This window comes from Athene noctua, chromosome 1 (genome assembly GCF_965140245.1).
Source record: "Athene noctua chromosome 1, bAthNoc1.hap1.1, whole genome shotgun sequence".
Lineage (NCBI taxonomy): Eukaryota > Metazoa > Chordata > Aves > Strigiformes > Strigidae > Athene > Athene noctua.
Window position 1 is genome coordinate 98,794,021 of NC_134037.1, and position 19,077 is coordinate 98,813,097.

General features: G+C 37.9%; 1 protein-coding gene across 2 annotated transcripts in view; it reads right to left on the bottom strand.

Annotated features, from left to right (window-relative positions):
• Nucleotides 1-19,077, bottom strand: part of PRKCE (protein kinase C epsilon) — a 300,873-nt gene that overhangs the window by 35,832 nt on the left and 245,964 nt on the right. The gene's annotated exons all lie outside the window — the stretch shown is intronic.

Genomic DNA, 19,077 nt, shown 5'->3' on the forward strand with positions numbered 1-19,077 from the left:
ATGTAAGAGAATCGGTAACGTGCTATTTAACACCTCACAGGAAAAAAACTGAAACAAAACAGATAGAGATGAGGAAACAAATAAACAGTAACAGAGTTGCCAGGGAATCTTGTCTTTCCAGAGCAGCAGTGTCTCTGAAAAAAACCTTTAAGTTTTAGTTTAAGACCTATATCTCCCCAGAACTGTTCTAAGAAACAGCTAGCTCTCTAACATCTCAAAAAGTAAAGAGCTATCAAACTCTGGAATGTAAAGTAATTGTACAGAATGATCAATTTCGACCCATTCTGCCTTTCATTTGGTTCCTGGTATTAGTGCCAGTTGTCTACCTCTAAATCAGAGCATACCAAATAATACAGTCTCAGATAGATCAATAACAAAGACATTAAATTATTCTTTTTCTGATTTTGCATTCTCTTTGTAGGAACTAAGAAAGTAATCTGTATCTGACAAAATGAGTTCCTACAACCTGAGTAATTACATGCAACTGCAAACAATCTAACCAGTTAAGCAAGGAAAATGCCCAGATTGCTTGAATGCAGTAATGCTACATTAAGCTATTTCTCTTCTTTGTTTGTTTGCCAAGATACTTTGTACAGTCAGTTCAGTTGACTCGAGCAGTCAATTGAATAAAATGTTTTGAGTTTGGGGTTTGTTTTTTTAAAAACTTTTTTTCTTTCTCAGAAAGCTTTACACAGAAATTTAAGCCTTGGTTTCTATTTCTGGATACCTGCCAGCATCGCAATCACCTCAGTAACTGGAACGATTGGCAGGATCGCAAGAAAGAATCAGGATTATAACAGTAAGGTTTGTACAAGTCGGAACAGAAGAGTGGCTGGACTGCAGGTAACCTGCGAGAAAACTTCCCTAATGCTCATTCCTTCGTCCACACGCCAGTGCCACGAGACACTGACTGCCCTGCTTCCTACAAATGCTCAGTGGGTGAGGACTTCACAGGACTGGATTCTTAAAGTCTGACTCCTGACAGACGGTAGACAGCATGATAACTGCCTTGTGTGCATGGCTCTCTGTGTCACACGTGTCATTTAGGTAACAGATAATCTTCTTTTTGAAAGTAAGGCAACTAAACAGTCAAGATGGGTTTTGACCAGTAAAAGCAGAAAGTCTGCCAAATATTACTAGCAGTAGCCTTTGAACATGGACTAAATAAATCCGTATTTGAAGAACAAATTAAGTAGCTGAGAAACATGATCACAAGCTGGTTTAAGCAATCACTTTACAATGAAGTATTTCTGCAGCATCTGCTTCTACTCTGCTGAATGAGCAACGAAACTAGAAAGCATATACATTTCACAGTGTAGGTTAGAATGAAGCATAATAATTATTATCTACCAATAATGACACCAGAAGCAAGAATATTTCTTTATAGGGAGAAAGTTCAATGAAGAAATGTACCTTACTAAACATCAGAGGAAAGACCTGAAAACAACAGAGGTCTCAAGTATGTAGCTCCTGAACAATCATTATTTTTGGTGACTTTCAACTGCAATAAACCCTTTCAACAGTGTATTTGAAATCATTGCCACTGCCATTGTTCCCCTGCATGGGAAAATCACATCCTCTCTGCAGGCTTTAAATAAGGAAGCTGTTCACAGAAGAAACCACAGAAGGTAAAACTTCCCCAAACAACATGGAAAACCATCGTAATAATTATCTAGTTACTATACTTACTGAAATTCATAACTGAAGGTAATATGCTCATTATATCAATTAGCAATTTCAATGGGTAAGATGAAATTTTTTTTTTTTCTGTTTAATTAAGGTAAGACTTCTACATTCCTAGAATTACTTTTTAACTTACTCAGTGGTATCCAAATTGCTTTTGAGCCAAAAATGCTCACCTGCACAACAGGCCTGTCCTGTACCCAGCACAAATTTACTCTTTGATATAATTTTAGTTAATGTTGCATTTTCAACATAAATTTCAATCACAAGTAGTAAATATCACAGAACTTGGATCATTTGTACCACATTGTCTCAAATGGTATTTTCTGGAAGACTGATAAATCCAACAAAATCTTTGTCTCAGTTTTTCAAAATACTGACAACTACTTGTACTAGGTTACAATCTAAGCAAGATGCAGAACTGGTCAGAAAACAAAAAGAAATGTCAACAATTTTAAAGTTCTGATATTAGCTTCTTTAGTGATTAGCTCTCACCAACTTAATTTCAGTTTCCATACATAAACTACGGGACAGATATATTAAGATTATTTTTCACTAGTGGATTCTTTTGTTGCTTTAAGTATTTTAGTCACAACACATCAGCAAGCCTTTTTTTCTCCCCTCCCCCCCCAACAGGTCAGAGATAAATGGGAAAATCCAAACCTTAGCTTCTAAGAAAACACAAATAGTAATATAATTTTCTCCCATTTGAAAAACTGCGCGGAAAAGAAGGAGCCCACACTTTCTGATGTTGCTGAGCATAAACATGCAATAATAGCAGCATCATTGTATCATTGTATGTCGGGTTCTACCAGCTGATGTGACCGCCCTTATCCATGGACTAAGAAATAGGACAGAAACTTGATGGTTCACACTTATAAGTGGATTCATGACAGTAGGGCAGTTTTTATTAGCAGGGAGGGAGTAGGGAGAAACCTGAGTGAGATTAATGGTCAGAAAAAGATGGTTCTGCTGCTTTTGTTGTTGTAGGAGATGTCAGGAAGTTTTATCCGTGTTTATCTGAAAGTTTTGGAATTTATCTGCTTTGCTTTTATGTTGAACCATTAAGTAATTACTGGATTTATGGTACGCATTGTCTTTGTCACTGTTACATTAGTTGATATCATCAAAGAATAAAGATACTATCTATCACAACAAGTATAGGAGAGCCATAGTCAGCAATATACAGAAAAACCTGCTGCGCAGATTTGAAAACTGCTACTTTTCAGCAGTGCCAAGTGCACTTTGGAATAAAGTGAATCCACCTTATAGTGATGTGTATCAGTATGTATAATGGTTAAGTGGCAGATCAATTAAGAGCACAGACTTGGTTTCAAATAAAGTCAGTTACTATAGCTGCTTCTCATTGAAGAAAACAGTGACAGTTCAGGTAGCAGGGTAAACATTAATGGGAAATGGCAACTTTTAATGTGACCATAGTGACACTCTCAGTCAGGCATATTTACTTTTAAAAACACACACATTTACTCTCCTTACATAACACAACATCCATCACACTGCCAAATGCACAAATATCTTGTGGACTAAGGGGGTAGCAGAGATGGGAGGAGGGAGGTAGCAAAAGGTAGTTTGCCATCTACGCACCAAGGACATCAGAGGGGGATAAACACACGATTGCTATCTCTGGTGCTGTAAACCCTAGATGTTATAATGCAAAAGTATGGCTTGCGTGATGAACGTCACCTGTTCCGGTACTGTGTACCACTGAGAAAACATTCAGATCAGCAAGGTCCTGAGATGGAAAAGAAGGCCATGTGTTCCTCACATGGCCCTAACTATTTACTGATGTCTTAATGACATATTGAACAAAGGTGTAATATTCATTTCCAGTAGCTTAAGGAAACCAATGACTTTTTTAGTAGCATAAAAACAATTTCTATAAAATAATTTCTATATATGGCTTTTAAATGGCTTTGCCCATAACTTTATTACAATTGTTGGTAGCAGCTTAGGACATTAAAGTGCCTGATCTGCTTATCTTATTATGCTAAGTTTCCTTAAAATAATGTGCAGACAAGTAAATATATCATATTTAACAGCTTTCCTTTGTGTGCCTTTTCCTTTCTTATTATTTCCACATTTTCATTTGTGAATATGAGTGAAATATGTACAAGTTTAAATATGCATTATGTAAAATATTCTCCAAAATTGGCTAAGCACAGAGGGGAGCGTTCTCTAAATCTTTTGCAAGAGAGAGTTGCCTTTTACATTCATATCACACTGCTTTATAAACCTCCTCCTTCCATGATCCCTACCTGGAAATGCAACAATTTTTCCATGAGCCTGAGGCAGGAAAGGGATGTAGTGCTACGACTGTGCCTCTTGACTTAGACTACTGCCAAAGCCCTGATTTAGACAACTTTTGTGTTGGATCACAGTGGCAACTCTGCCTTCCTTGGCTCGCAGGCCTGCAATTTTGTACCAAGTAAGAACTGTCATGAATGGAGTTGGCTTCATATTAGGCCTATTGTACAGGACAAACAATCTGCCTCAGAAACTCGCAGATAAACTAGGTAACAAATGATTTTCTTACTTTGTAAGGCTTCTGGAGAATTTACAAACCATTTGTGTTTCACGCTGGGTACAAACACAAACTGTTCAAAGTTTTTTGTGAAAGTAGCATGCAGACAGCTGATGGCCTGGTGCTCAGGACAGTGACTGGCTCTGAACTGATCCTGAGCTGCCTGGTTGTCCTAGTCCCTCACTGCTGCCCTGAGTGCCCTGACATTAGGCTAACAGCAGTTCTCTCAGGGATCTTCTTCTTTCTCACTGTCTCTACTTCAGTTAAAAACCCAATTTTCTAACTTTTTTTCTTGAAGACTTCAGCTGAAAAATTCCTGACTGGCTCTATGTATTCAGGCTGGTAGTGACAGGGTGAAATCTGTACTACCACTAATGATATTTACTGTTTCAGCATCTGCTACAAAGCTCATGTATTAAGTCATTGCTAAATATGTAATATGATAAACCCTGTCCTCAGTGACACCTCGGTGATCCCACCGAAGACAATAAAGGTCCCCAGGCTTAGCCAAGGACTGACTCAAGCTGAGATATTCTACTCTGTGAAGTTCAATGCTTCATGCTGTCATTTTTATAACTCAAATAACATAAAAATAAGATTGTGTATTATAACAATAGGTTAGGTGGAGTGCAAACTAAAAGTGCCTACTATGTATGTCCATAATCCTCTTAAACAAAACAATACTAAATCATTATTTGATAAAACCACTTGATGAAAGACAGTGAAGTGATGGCAAGAAGCTAGAAAAGCTTGTCAGATCAAGTTTCAAAAGCTCAATTCTGAAAAAATGTTACCGTAACCTTAGAAAGCAATTTTATCAGTAGACACACTAATGAAGTTTGGATCTGTTCAAAAGTTTTTATTTGGAAACCAAAAGTAATGTTTTTTTTTCTCAGTGACCTTAGTAGGTAGGATGACAAAATCGCTACCATTTGAACAATGATGGAATACAAATTATGCAAACACAAAGAAAAAAGTACTTGGGTTTCAGATACAGTTTCTGGGCCTAACCAAAAAGACTGAAATTCTTTTATTTTTGAGTGAAGCTTTCTTACACAGAATAAAAAACATACAGCCAAAAAATGCATGTCTATCCAGGAGGCATCTTGCATTTCTGTAGCAGTTCTCATTCAGTTATCTCAGCAACAAAGCCTTGTAACTCTTAATAACCCACAACAACAATATGTACAGATATAGGAAAGACAGAACATAAAAAGATATAATGTAATCAACCACAATTCCATCCATTTTTCAAATTTACCTTAAACATGAAAGTAACTAGAGCTCTGAAACAGTTTTCTCCAGTTTTATGGTAATTTTTTCTTTCTTGTATTTTCCAGGTTTCTGACCCAGATTTATCCCACCAGACATTAGGGCTTAATTGAGGTACCACCGTTTGCTCCAGGCTCCCTCCATGGCCATCTGCACAGATATCTCCGAGTGGATGATTCATGGAACATGTGGGCTGCACAGCTCCCTTAAGAAGCCTACCCTTCTTCACCAACTGCAAATGCACTCCAGGACAAGCAGGATCCTGACTTGGAAGCTTCAGTTGCATTCCTAAAGTTAGGTGAGATGAATCTGAGCTTTTGTGTATATTCAGTATAAGCTGCTTCCTGGCTTCCTGTCTTCCAGCTAGAGATCTCACTTAAATTAGTTGTAAAACTCCATTTTTGCAGAAGAAAGCCAAACAATGGCAGATTTTAAAAAAACACCTGCATTTGTCTTGTTAGTCATGGTAGAATTACCACACACACACACACAAAATTTGCTAGGCTTTCAAGTTATGTCCTGTAATAATTCTTAAATTTTCTCACTTCAGTCATATGGCATATTCCTGACTGCAAAAACTTCCAACATGTATATCCATCAGAAAGCCAGTTGTTTAATTACTCGGACACACCAAATAAAGAGCTCCAAAGCATTATTATTCTACATTGTTTCAGCCACATAGAAAGAGCATTCTGAAAAAATAAAAACAACAGAAGAAAAGCTGCTACTGTAATCAGCCATGATTGAAGGCATTTCCTGTATTTTGCTATCAAACCGGTTGTTTTTTCCATTACATACTAAGTGAACTTTAGTAAGGTCAAGACACCAGAGAAAAACAGGATCAGAATATCTTTTATCAACTAAAGTTGAGTACTTTAGTCTCTCTCTTTCAGATGTTTAGCCCTGGATCTCATCCCACATCTTCAAATTTCTTCCTTAAATCATAAATGTATAAACCAGGTCAGTTTGAATTTATGATTTAGATAGTTGTTTTCAATGGCATTTAACTTGTTAGCCACAGACTTCCCCTAGCCTAAAGGTCAATCAACCTCATGCTGTGTAACAATACCAATATTATTTTAGTATGATATAAGTCCAACAGGGGAGACGGGTTTTCATTCACAATCACAATACTGGGCCAAAAACTTCCCTCAGTTGGAAGCCTATAATTTCCATCATGCTGCCTGTTAAGATCAACTGTAAGTTTCAAAATTGCTATTAAACGGAAGTCAAAGCTACACTAGCATGGGTTAATTTGATCCACTCCTGTACACTGTCATTCTGATGTCACACTAAATACAGACTATTTTAAGGTATACAGCATCCCTGTCCTGTGCTTTGACCCCATTTTTTTTTGAGACAAAAAAGTATATTTTTCTGCTATGAATGCCAAGTGACATCCTTTTACTTTTTAATGTAATACCAGTTGTCAACACCTTCCTTGGAAATGACCAGTTTCAAGCAAGTTGTTGACTTGTTGAAGAAGGGAAAAGCATGTCATCTTTTCCCAGCAGCTAGAGAAAACCTCATGCTTTGGTCCAGTTCTGTTATGTAAAGAAGACCAGCCTGCCTAAACACTGTGATAAGACTGCAAGCCAACTCATCATGCAACTTCATTATCTACCTACTGAACACAGAAGCACACCGTAGAGGCTACTCAGTGCCTCAGATGGCCTCAAAGCTCATCTTAAATGTTCTCCTTTGCCCCTCACCTCTTTTCTAGCTTCAAAACTTTAGTAAAGGTTATCTTTTTAATTCAGCTGGGGTTGTTTATCAAAAGAAAACTAATGACACTCACATAAAAACCCATTTTTCAGTCAAGGGATCAGATCTCTTAAAATATTACAATCTGATTGTAAAAGGTAGCACAAATTTTTTACTTTGTCAATAATGCTTATTTTTCTGCTTCTCTCAGGAACAGACAGAACAAACATTAGATTCAGGGAAAAACTGAAAAAGTGTCAATGCTGGGAACCTACTTTATCACTTGAACTGGTCTTTTTCTTTCATTCCTTTGAGTAAATTCTATATACTCTGTAAACTTTTAAAGAAAAAAAAAAATTTAGCCTGACAACCACAACATGGGGCATACAATAAAATGGCCAAACACAAGTGATTGAGACCATATCCTGAGTGAGCCATTAATGCGCCAGCATGAGCCAACATTCCAGTGCCTTTCCTGTACTAGCCAATGCTCTCTGCAGCTTTATGATGCCCGGAAAGTGTAAAGGAGAAGGGTTGCTCACTGTTTTTGCATACAGTGTTTCTTTCTAGAAAAGAAACAAATTTATCAGACTTCTCTTCCTTATGCTCCCAAGGGTATCCTTAGCAGGGAACAAACACGGTTCCTAGCAGTAAGCACACTCCTGTTAAAGCTCCATATCATGTTTCCATGGAGAAAAATGCTTTCTTAGTCAGAAAAAACCTCATCTGCAGCAAACTTTTATACTGACATTGATTTTTTTCAACCTCACTTTGGTCTCAGTTCAACCTCTTGGGTCTTTTTATGGAAAGACTTTGCACAGAGTGGTGCATGTAATATTATGCAGAATGGACTAAATAAATTATATAGCATAATTGATGTAACTCAGCAAGAATGTTGCTTCCAACAAAATGTTTACTTATATGGAATCACTAGAAGGAAGATTTTAATAATTTCTGCTTCTATTCTGATTTCAGTAGCATAGTTCACATGCCTAAACATCTTTTTACACAATCACATGGGTCTGAACTTGGGAACGGTATGTAGGCTCTTCATTTAAAACTTTTTCTAACCCTTCTGTATTTATTAAGGATCAAAACAGCAGCAGCCAACAGCAGTTTAACACATTTCTGCAGAAGTTCTTGTAAAAACAGTGAGTTAAATCTATTTTTTTTTTTTTACCTTCTAAACGCATTGTTATACAGATAGATTTGTCCGTTTCAAAATTCTGTAGAGTTAAAAATTTTCTGTTATGTTTAATGGAGGATTACTGCAGTGGAGGGATTCTTGCAAAATTAAGAATCTTTATTATTTGTCTGTAAAGTATGAAGAGGATGCCTGAAAAAATGGGAGTTGCTTGCCCTTCTATGTTGATCTATATGTAAAATAAACTCCTAATCCTGCTTCCAGACAGAAATCATAGAAGCTTGTCCTATGCACTGATGGTTCCACCTCCATACCTTGCTTCAATATGTAATTAAAAACTATTTCATATGTTAATACAAAGAGTTATATTTTGCAAAATACTCTTTTAAAATTAAAATTGTGTAGTAAAATCAAATTACTTTTGCCCCCCAACCTCTGCCAAACATTCCTAGAGAATCTTTTTCTGTGCAGGAAGTTTCAGCTACAAAGTATTTCACAAAATATTTTACAAAATACTCTTTTTAAAATTATAATTGTGTAGGAAAATCAAATTACTTTTGCCTCCCAACCGCTGCACAAACATTCCTAGAGATTTTTTTCTTGTGTAGGAAGTTGTAGCTCAAGCACTTTTCAAATGTAGCTCCTGCAGCCTCCCTCCACCTCTCCAGAAAACACGTGCTTGGGAATGCTACTTCAGATGTAGTGCCAACGTACAATATCATCACTTAAAATCTACTTACATAAGGCACCCCACTATTTTTAATTAATATGAATGCAATGGAAAGATGACTCATGGGTTACTCAAATGAAATAAAACATAGCATGACAGGAAATTTACAGTGTATTCACTTTTGTCAACACCAAGGTTAGCAGAGTGCCATAGCAATTTACCTTCAGCTGTGAAGACAGAGGGCTTACCGAGAAGAGCCTAACAGTCCAGCCCAAATGAAAAGAGAGTGACAATTCTGAATACAGGATTTGGGAGGCCAAAATATTATTTTAATCTCTAACATTTGGTACTTACTGGGTAGTCGCTGCATGTAAATACCGACTTCGGTAGGATTATAACATAAACTGTTGACCTAAGTGGGCTGTTCTTGAACAATTTTGTCAACATTAGAAAAAAATTATTTTGAGCCTGAAGAATTATCTTTGTAACTTCTATGTGCTCAGCCACTAGGTCACTCTTCAGGGACCTGCTAACCAGAGTCTATGCTCTGAGAAGATCAGAAATTATCCTATAAAACTCCCAGAGAGTTATGTGGGCAAAGTCTAGCAAGAAACCTAATTACACAGCTTACAAAGAACTATTTTACTTTAAGTTTCATTAAATTATAATGTTCAATAAAGTCTCTTTGCATCCTTCTCACAGCCTTAAACTGAGTGCACTGAGTACAATTTAATTCCATTGTAAAATTGCTTTGCTCTTCTGGTGTCAGAAAGAGCTTTTACTGTAAATGAGAATAATGGTTTTTAAAGAACCAGTCTCTTATAAACCAGACAGCAGACAGCAGCCTCTAAACACCCATGTCATGTCGTAATCACGTTTATAACATATTCTTATTATGCATTATCCCATTATGAATTCCAATGAAAAATGCATGAACAAATGATTCTCTGAGAAAGATTATCAAAATGCTTTTAAAACAAAACAGGAGAGAAGTTACAGTTGTGCTATATTCCAAAGACATGTAGTAAACAATGTATTAAATTCAACATTGCCCAACCCTGAAACAAATGTGGTTATTAGTTTAGACCCCCTGTAGCAAATTTGTAGCATTGTGTTAAGACTTCATAGGATAGCAAATGAAATATTAAGGGGCACTACAGTATCCTTCTCAAGCCAGACTCAAACTTTAATTGATGACATGAAGTACTCTATTAGCAACAATACAGTTCAACCCTTTACTGTCCACTCTGCCTCGGGCATTATCCCTTCCACTTTCTTTCTTACCCCCATGCTACCATCATTGCAATTAGGCAAACATAACTGTGTTTGACTGATTTTTAAATGGATTTATTAAATAAGGTGTGTAAAAAATAAGCCCCATTTTCTATGGCAGGATTTTGGGATTTTAGCCTAAATCTCTCTTGTATTGGCTTTACACAATTATTTTGGCCTAACTAAGAGCACCCATAGCTGACCCAGGGAAGAAAAGGCTGTAGAGGTAATGAATTATACCAGATTTGTAACCAAAACATTTCTAGCTTTATAAGTTATAGCACATTAATATCAGTTAATGTTTTGTTATTACTACACAAAGAATTTCCAGGATGCTGTTTCAAAATTTCTTCAGACTCTTTTGCTCATGGACAGAACAACTTCTACCCAGTCTGCAGATGTTTTAAAAATCGTAGCCAAATCCTTTTCTTCTTGGGTCATGCACAGAAACCCACAACTTTTGTCCTACTGTGTGTGCAAGCATACTACTTGCTCTGATCTTGTGGAGGCTGACAAAAGAACCCCCCCTTTTTCTTTTGTGAGTTTTCGAAAGTTGAAAACCCAGTGTTGTCCAAAGGGTTTCTCTCACCTCTGCTTGGGGCATTTCGCCCTCAGTGTCTGTGGAAACCAGCTTACAGTTTAGGCAGAGGCAGTTTCAAACAGCTTGTAATGGACTGCCTGCTGCCTTGTGCCAAGGGGTACGCTGCTGAGCTGCTGTCTACTTTCCTTGTTCACAATCTGAGGATCCTTATATGCTATCAGGTATTTAAAGACTTTCATGTAAATGAGAATCAGGGCTTCTTTATAATAGCTATGGCCCCTTTGGACCTATTACAGATTATCAGCAAATGAACCAGCACATATTTGGTATGCCTTTTTATGTCCTCAGTATACAGTACCATAAACACCTGCTGTCCTGTTATTGGTGGTTAAGTTTAGGCAAATATGTACTCAGGCAGTTTCTTAAGTGCATATTATTTTTGTTCTACAAGCACTCCTTTAGAGCTGCTTCAGATTTATTGATGTTTGGAAGCTTTTAAATATCCATTACCCACTTAATTGACCATAGCAATTCCATCTGACTCATTATTTGTGTTTGTTAGAATATATTTAGGCATTTACTTAAATGGGCGTTAATAGACCATAGGATCTCCCTTGGAAACCCTATAATAAATCAAGTAAATAGCTGGTGAAGTGCTATAATGCTTATTTGTTGCTACTTAATTTTATCCTTAATATTCCACATTTTGAACGTATGAAGTTCCTCAGTTCAGGTTATTCGTGACCAAGCTTTCTTTGGTTGTTTTATTTTAGGGCACTGCTTCTGTATTATTCAGTTTCATACCAAGGTGCACCTATACCAGCTGCTATATTGGCTATCTAATGTTGAAGTCGTCCCATCTCTACCTTCCCTTGAAGGGGCATCGCATGCCCTAAGACTGGAATACCTTGTGAAGAATACTTTTACAACTGCCACTGTAAAATCTACATTAAAAAAATGTACACAACTGCATGTATTATTTGCATTTGACATGCTTTGAAGAATGGTATTTTCTGTGACTTCCATGTATCAGCAGAAGGAAATTAAAGTCTGGAGGAAAAAGTATACCTATGTAAGTATTGGCATTATTTCTGACCTCTCTCCTTTATTTTTGCTCTCTGCTGTTCCTCATGACTGACTGCTGGAAACAAATTCGAGAAGCAGGATGCGAGAAGTGAAGACCCCTCTGGTGTGTACCTTGTGAGAAGTGCTGCTTGGGCTTCTCCTCATAAGCTGGATGCTACTGTACTGAATTCTTAAAATCCAAAACATGATACCCCCCAACATAAGTCAAAATTCAGTATGGCGGTGGCAGGAGAGTGTCCCTCCCTGGTACCATCCAGGTACCACCTGGGTGCATCACAGTGCAGAAACCACACAAGCTCCCATCTCAGTAAAAGCTGGCCTTGGCTTCACTGTCATTCCTACTTAGCCCTGCTCCACATCTGCCTCTGCACATACTCAGTGCTGCTGAGATGATTAAGATAATGTATTTCTGCCACTGTCTGTGACTCTAGGCAGCTGCTTGTTTGGACTCTGTGAAACACTGGCAGCCAAATAAAGGGGCAGGCATTACTTCTGACACAAGAAAGTAAGCTAAGTGATCGTTGCCACTCTGGCTTTGTTACCCCTCACCTTTACACTCATTTTCAGCATAGTCATGGCCACCTGATCCATTTTGTTCCACTTTCTGATTCCCCTGGTTAGACTGTACCTAGTCTGTCCAAGGTCCTTCTGATGTAATCCTACCACTGTTTATTCCAGTAGCAGTAGAAACTTTGATGCACTCACCAAAATTGCTGTATTTTCTCTTTAGTTCATCAGGCCATTTTAGTTAACCTCCCAGTGAACAATATTATTTCTGTTTTCTTACATGTGAGTACAAGTTGTCAGCTAAACAGACATTTTTAACATTTTTGAAAGTTTCTGTAATAACTCAGTTATGTTAGCTTTCAGACTAGCTAAATTCTTTTTCCACAGTCTTTTGCAATGATAAGCAAAATAACATATGGTTTTTAATAACAGTGTATTCTGAAATGTGATGATTTTCTATTTTAAAATAAACACATTTTCAATCTGAAAAGTCAAACCAAAGTCCCAAATCATCCAGGAAGCTGCATCATGCATATGAATAGCCTCACTGAATCAAAATTAGCCTATGAGTACAGTGATCTGCATGCAGAAATGTTTGCTGGAGCAGTGTCTAAGTGATAAGCTCTTTTATAACAAGGAGGTGGATAAAAGGTGGGGGGGAAGAGAGGGCAAGGAGAAGAAATGCAAACCTTGAGTCAAAAGTATCATGGCTCTGACCAGAAAATGGAAAAAGTTGTACACAAATGTCTTTACTGAAGTGTATCTTCCAAATTTTCTTTTAAGGTTGTTTAGTATTTTTAGTATCATTATTTAAAAAACAGTAGATAGAGTTCCTTCCATGTTTTCATCTAATGTTTTGCATTATTTTCCAACTTCTCTGTTACATCTCAAGAGTACAACAAAATCTCTATGAAATGCCTATCGCCTCAGAACCACGTTTGCTGTGCACTTCTCTGTATTACTATGAAACATTGGCAGATGCATTCAATAGCACGCAAAAAGGTAAAGCCTCACCCTTAACGTGACATGGTTTCAACACCACTGCAACTGGGTTATAGAAATATTTTCCATTGTTTGAAGGCAAACATGACTGAAGGGCACAGCGAAATTCAGTCCTAACTTTTGTCTGTTAGCAGCAGAATTACATTTAGGAAGCAACTTCAGATTTTTAATGCACTCTGAAACAAAAAGCGTTCTCTTTGTTCTGTTAGAAAATTGTTTGAAGAATATGATTTTGATGGAACTCATGTACATGTTTCTGTAGAAACAAAGCTGTGTCTCAGCATTTTAAGAAAACTACAGGGAGCGTATTGTGTCAGTACATTTCAGTTTTACATGTGCTGCAGCTCTAGTGGATTTTTATTTTGTGTATGTTTCGTTTCAGTTAACATTTCTTATCAAATGCAGAAAGATATCACACATTTCTTTCTGTTATAAAATAAAAGCATGAACATCAGCCATCTGAAATCACTGTCATTCACCCAGAAACAAATATGAATATGCCCTGTAACATTTCACTACTATTATCTGTTGAGAAGCACTGTCGCTCTTTCTACAAGCGTACCGGAACATGGCTACCCTCACAGGAATGTAAACTTGGCATTAACCCTGGCAGATTCCCACTCCCTGCCCTCTCTCATTTAACATTAACTCACTCCTATACTGTTATCAGAAGGTAAAGGTCATAGCTTTATTTACACAATACAGCACTATACAAACGGTCATTAAACAAGAAAATCTTGCACCAAATAAACATGAAGAAAAAAAAAAACAATGCTGACCTCGCTACCAGGAACTCCCCCTGGAAGTACCTTGTCATTCCCCAAATGAGGTCAATGGTGCTGGTCTATCCTTCTAAATATTAACTGCCCGGCACTGCTCCTCTGCATACCCAACTCCCACGCAAGAGCCAACTAAGGACTTTCTTATGTTCCAAACCCAGGAGAAATTTAGAAAGCATTCTACTGTTGGCAAGACCGCGTGGTTCATATCCTATTCCCACAGTCTTTACTCATCCTTCCACAGCTGGAAACCTTGTCAAAGGCTCTCCTATACGACAGCAGCCTTTAGCACAATACATAAGCTGGGCAGATGGCAGGGTGGACTCCCTCGGTCCGAATGCCAGAAGCCTGGGAACCAACCCTCCTTCCTGCTTCTCATCTCCCTAAGCCCCGCTCCTCTCCACCCCAGCCCACTGCCTTTTCCTGCGGGGAAGACATCCTGCTTATTTATGCGTTTCATGACTGCTGGCCTGCCTAGACCCAGCAAGAAAAAGTGCAAAGAGGGCAGGAGGCCACGGATTAAAATCCCATCGGAGCTCATGCTCAGTTTCAGAAACTAGACCAGGCAGAGCAGAGCATGGATGTAGCCTGGGGCACAAACCCAGCAAAAGCACTGGTCAGGTGGCATGGCTTGGGCAGTGGGCCCAGGAGGCACTGGGACTCAGACACACACAGCAGCACAGCTCACTCCTTGCTTCCCGCTTTTACGAGGGTGATGGAAATAGTTTGTTGCTCACTTGCACCAGAAGCAAACTGTAATTTCTCTGTAGTAGAAACAGGCAGTTTATGTGGGGAAGGGCTTGAGTTCAGCATATTCCCATGCTTAGGTCTGAATAAGCTATATGAGGGTACCAGGTCTTTCTTGCTCTCCTTCATGCTCAAGCAGCAGTTTAACTGTTTAGAGTTGCAATAAGATGATCTTTACATACTTAAAAATAAATTTATACCAAAATGCTCCATGTCTAGTTACGTGTTTTATGAAGCCAAAGAAAAGGGGGGGGGAGGAGGGGAATTTTAGTTGGCTGCTGCCACTCAGAAATAACACAGTAAGGTAACTTGGGAGAATGATGACTTTTAACATGTTAACCACTGACCATGCAACATTTTCATCAGTGTAAATATAACTCCTCGTTACTCTGCCAAGGCTGCACTGAATCATACAACCGCCAGTGAAGTCAGACTTTCTAAATATTCTTATTTCACATAAAAACGCACTAATGGAAATGCTTTTAATTTTAGGTAGTTCTTCTTTCTGACATACTGGCGTGTGTTACCCTGATAAACGGTAATGCAGGGAAAACTAGTCATCCAAGGAAAAATTCAGTTAGTGTTCAAACAAGTTCTTAGGGTATTCATGTACGGAAAAAGCCTGGAGGTATTCAAGGACTGGCATCAGCATATTTATATTCACATACTCCTCAATTCAGTGTTAATATATCTTTCATCACGACTAACATACTAATTACAGAGTGCACAAAGCCTCATAAAGCTTCAGCAAGTTACAGGGTCGATTATTACTTCAGATTGCCGAGGAACATGATAACTCAGAGTTACTAATGAGGACTCCCCTGCGACCACGTCCTGTACAAATTGAAGGCAACAGCTCACAGACCTTACATTCCAAACCAAAAGAATGAGTTAACCCAAAGCAGGTGACACTAGTTTCCCAGTTAAGACATTTTTCATCCTCTCAGGTGAACTGAAATTGTGTACATTCAGTTTCCTTCTTTTGCATTTCAGAGAGAGTACTTCGTTTAATCACTTGAATGGTCTGGGGACACCCACATTTGTGTTAATGACATGGTATCTCATTCTAGTGCTGATGTCCCTGCCTGTGGAGACAACAGATCTTTGTGTACTTCAGGCCATCATGGGCCATTTGTGTCACCTCACTTGAACTGCTGTGAGAGCCAGAGACACCCAGCCAGGTACTCCTGTACTCAGCACAACAACTGCAGGTGAAACAAGAACATATAACATTTACATATATCTATGGAAAGTGTACAGGAATGTTGAAAGTCAGTACAAGAGGGAAGTATGGAACTAGCAGTTTCTTAACACCCAGTTTGTTGCATCTTCCTTATATGAGAATATATGTTAAACTGACAAAGACTGATTTTAAATATACCAGACTCCAGGGACAGGTGACAGTGAACATAGTCCACAACCTTTCATCATTGTGTGCAATATCCAGTTCAGGTCACAGGCAAAATGAAATTCATAGTCTAGCCCTTAATTCCTGAAGCTTGGACACATTTTTTCAAAGTGGTGCAATTGCATAACACAAACAACGATGACTGCCAGAAACTGCAATTGAAACTTCTCTAGTGTCTGATTGACTCTACTTGTATTATCAGGCCCCAGCTTGACATGTGCCTGAATAGCTGAATGCCAGATGAGAGGGAAGGTGGCAGGGATAACACAAATACTTCTATTAAGTTGTTGAAGTGGTTTTGACACAACAGTAACATTATACCCTTAAAAATGCCACGCTGAAAATTATCCTAAAATTTATCTATCATACAAGATGCATTTAGTAACAACAGTATCTTTATATATAAAAATGGTGAGGTTCATTTTTATTTCCAACATAAACTCAATAAACAAGAGGAAGGTACATAATTTCAGTGTGCACACAGATAATTGGACAAGTCTGGGAACAACTGGTGGGCCAGTTGCAAAGATGTGAATTTACAGAATAATTTCTACTGCCAAACAGGGAGCTAGCTTTCTCTTTGAACTTTAGGGGAAATGAAGATAAACTAGTTATTATAAAAGATGATCATTTAGTATCATCATAGCACTTTCTAAAAATCTAACCAACAAGCCAAAGCATGAGCTAAAGCTAGTTATTTACTTCCAAAAATATGACTATGTTTAGCTCCAAACAAATACTTCCACATACATGGCTGAAAAAAGATCAGAAGGTATAGGAGCTATTTTGAAACCTGCATTTCCATCAAACATTGTAGTTTATTTATATATTCCCCACTTTCCTTGAAGCATTGCCCACACAAGCAGCATTTCCCACTTTGGAGAATAACCATTAATTTCACACCGCAATGTTTTCTCTAGAGATATAATTACACAGAAGACAAGTATTCTTTATTAAAATATCTGAAGGCATGTCAGGTAGTTATGACTGGTAGTTATTCAAGAGGATAGGTTTTCTTTTTCGCTTTTCTTCCCCTTCCCTCCTGCCCCCTTTCCTTTCCTTGTTTGCTAGCTAATAAGAGCTTTGGAGATGTAAAGGAGTGACTTGATCCCAAAGCATTTTTAACATTGTCATAAAAGATGCAGTGAGGTATGGAATAATCAGGCTGAAACTGTTCTGTGCAAGACAACTATTCTAACATATGCTTGACATCAACAAATCCCAGGGCCTGGCATATTATGAATGAATTGTAATATTTTCTTACAATTCATTCTTTTAGGATAATCTCTAACTTCTTCATTCTATTTGTATTTTATAGATTAACTGGGATATACTTTTTAGGAATTGTTGAAGCTCCTGGTATCCCCTGGTTGGGAAAATAAGTTATTATTACAGATATAAATATGTCCAGATCCAAAAGCCTGTGTCAAAGCAGAGTACAACTAAATCTGTTCCTAATGTTCCTCCTGTTGCTTTTTTCAGTTTCTGCTTTCATCCTACAACTCATGTTATTTCTCTTCTTGTCCCTCTTCTGATAATACACCCAATATAACACACTACTTACAATTTTAGTGTTTTACTGTAGCGTGCCAAAGACATGTCAGCATAGTCTCTGCATCAGAAGTTGAGCGTATCTTGCAAAGTCTAAATTACAAAGCACTGTCTCATCAGAATGACATTCTCTTGGGAGCAAAGCATTTTGACAGTAAAAAGTCACAGAAAGAACACAGGCACATGCAGTGATTCAATGCAGCCAGGAGCCAACACACAGAAAAAGCTACAGGTAAGACGAGGGAAAAGAGGGAGAAAAGAGAAAGAGGAGAGAGAATAGGATGTGTGTCAAAGGATGGGAGCAGGGAGGGAAGAAGGGGAATGAATGCACACTCATAAAGCAGCAGGAAGGTAATTTTACCAATTCTTTCCTGTTGGTTCACAGAAATCACTAAACTGACCACTAATTACAAAGTGTCTAAACTCAAGTTTTCAGGAAGAGGAAATTAGCTCAAGTCTTTTTATGGAAACAAATCCTCAAAATCCTTCACTTTTTAAAGTATCAATCTCGTAAAGTACCAATCTTGTCTGCTTCCCTTATGATGGATACTTACAAATTCTGAAGTTGCCATGTTTTACTATCTAAATATACAAATACATAGCTTTAGAAATAAATGTAGACAATGAATAGAAAACGTGATATGGGCAGTAAAGGTAAGAAATGTTCTGCATCTTCAGCACTTGAAAACAAAGATAGCAGTAGGGCCAAAAGTCTAACCCAGTATGCAACCATCATACCAGTGTCAATAAAAGGTGGAAATTAAGAGCTGCAGCTAGCAAAAAACTTTTCTAAAGAAAACTGGATTTTTGACTGAAAGACCACTTTCATGGAAATTCATATTCCCCAGGAGATGCAATGTCCTGCTGTTTGCTATGTCTCTGGAAATGAGACTCCTTCTCTGATAAGTTTCTCTTTGAATCCCAGTTGGTGGGAAAATAAATGGCGTCTGATGGAAGTTATGACTCAGTCCTGGTTATTAAACATTTAAAATTCACTTATTTGAATTTCTAGTACTTTTAAGATCAGCCTTTATATGAATGCAGGGATGGGACAAATTCCACATCCTCATCTTGATGTTTCTGCTCAAGAGATCCAAGATGGTCTGTCACTGAGATGACTACCCCAAGTCAAAACTGATAACGTGAGAGAGGGTGAGAATATCAAGTGA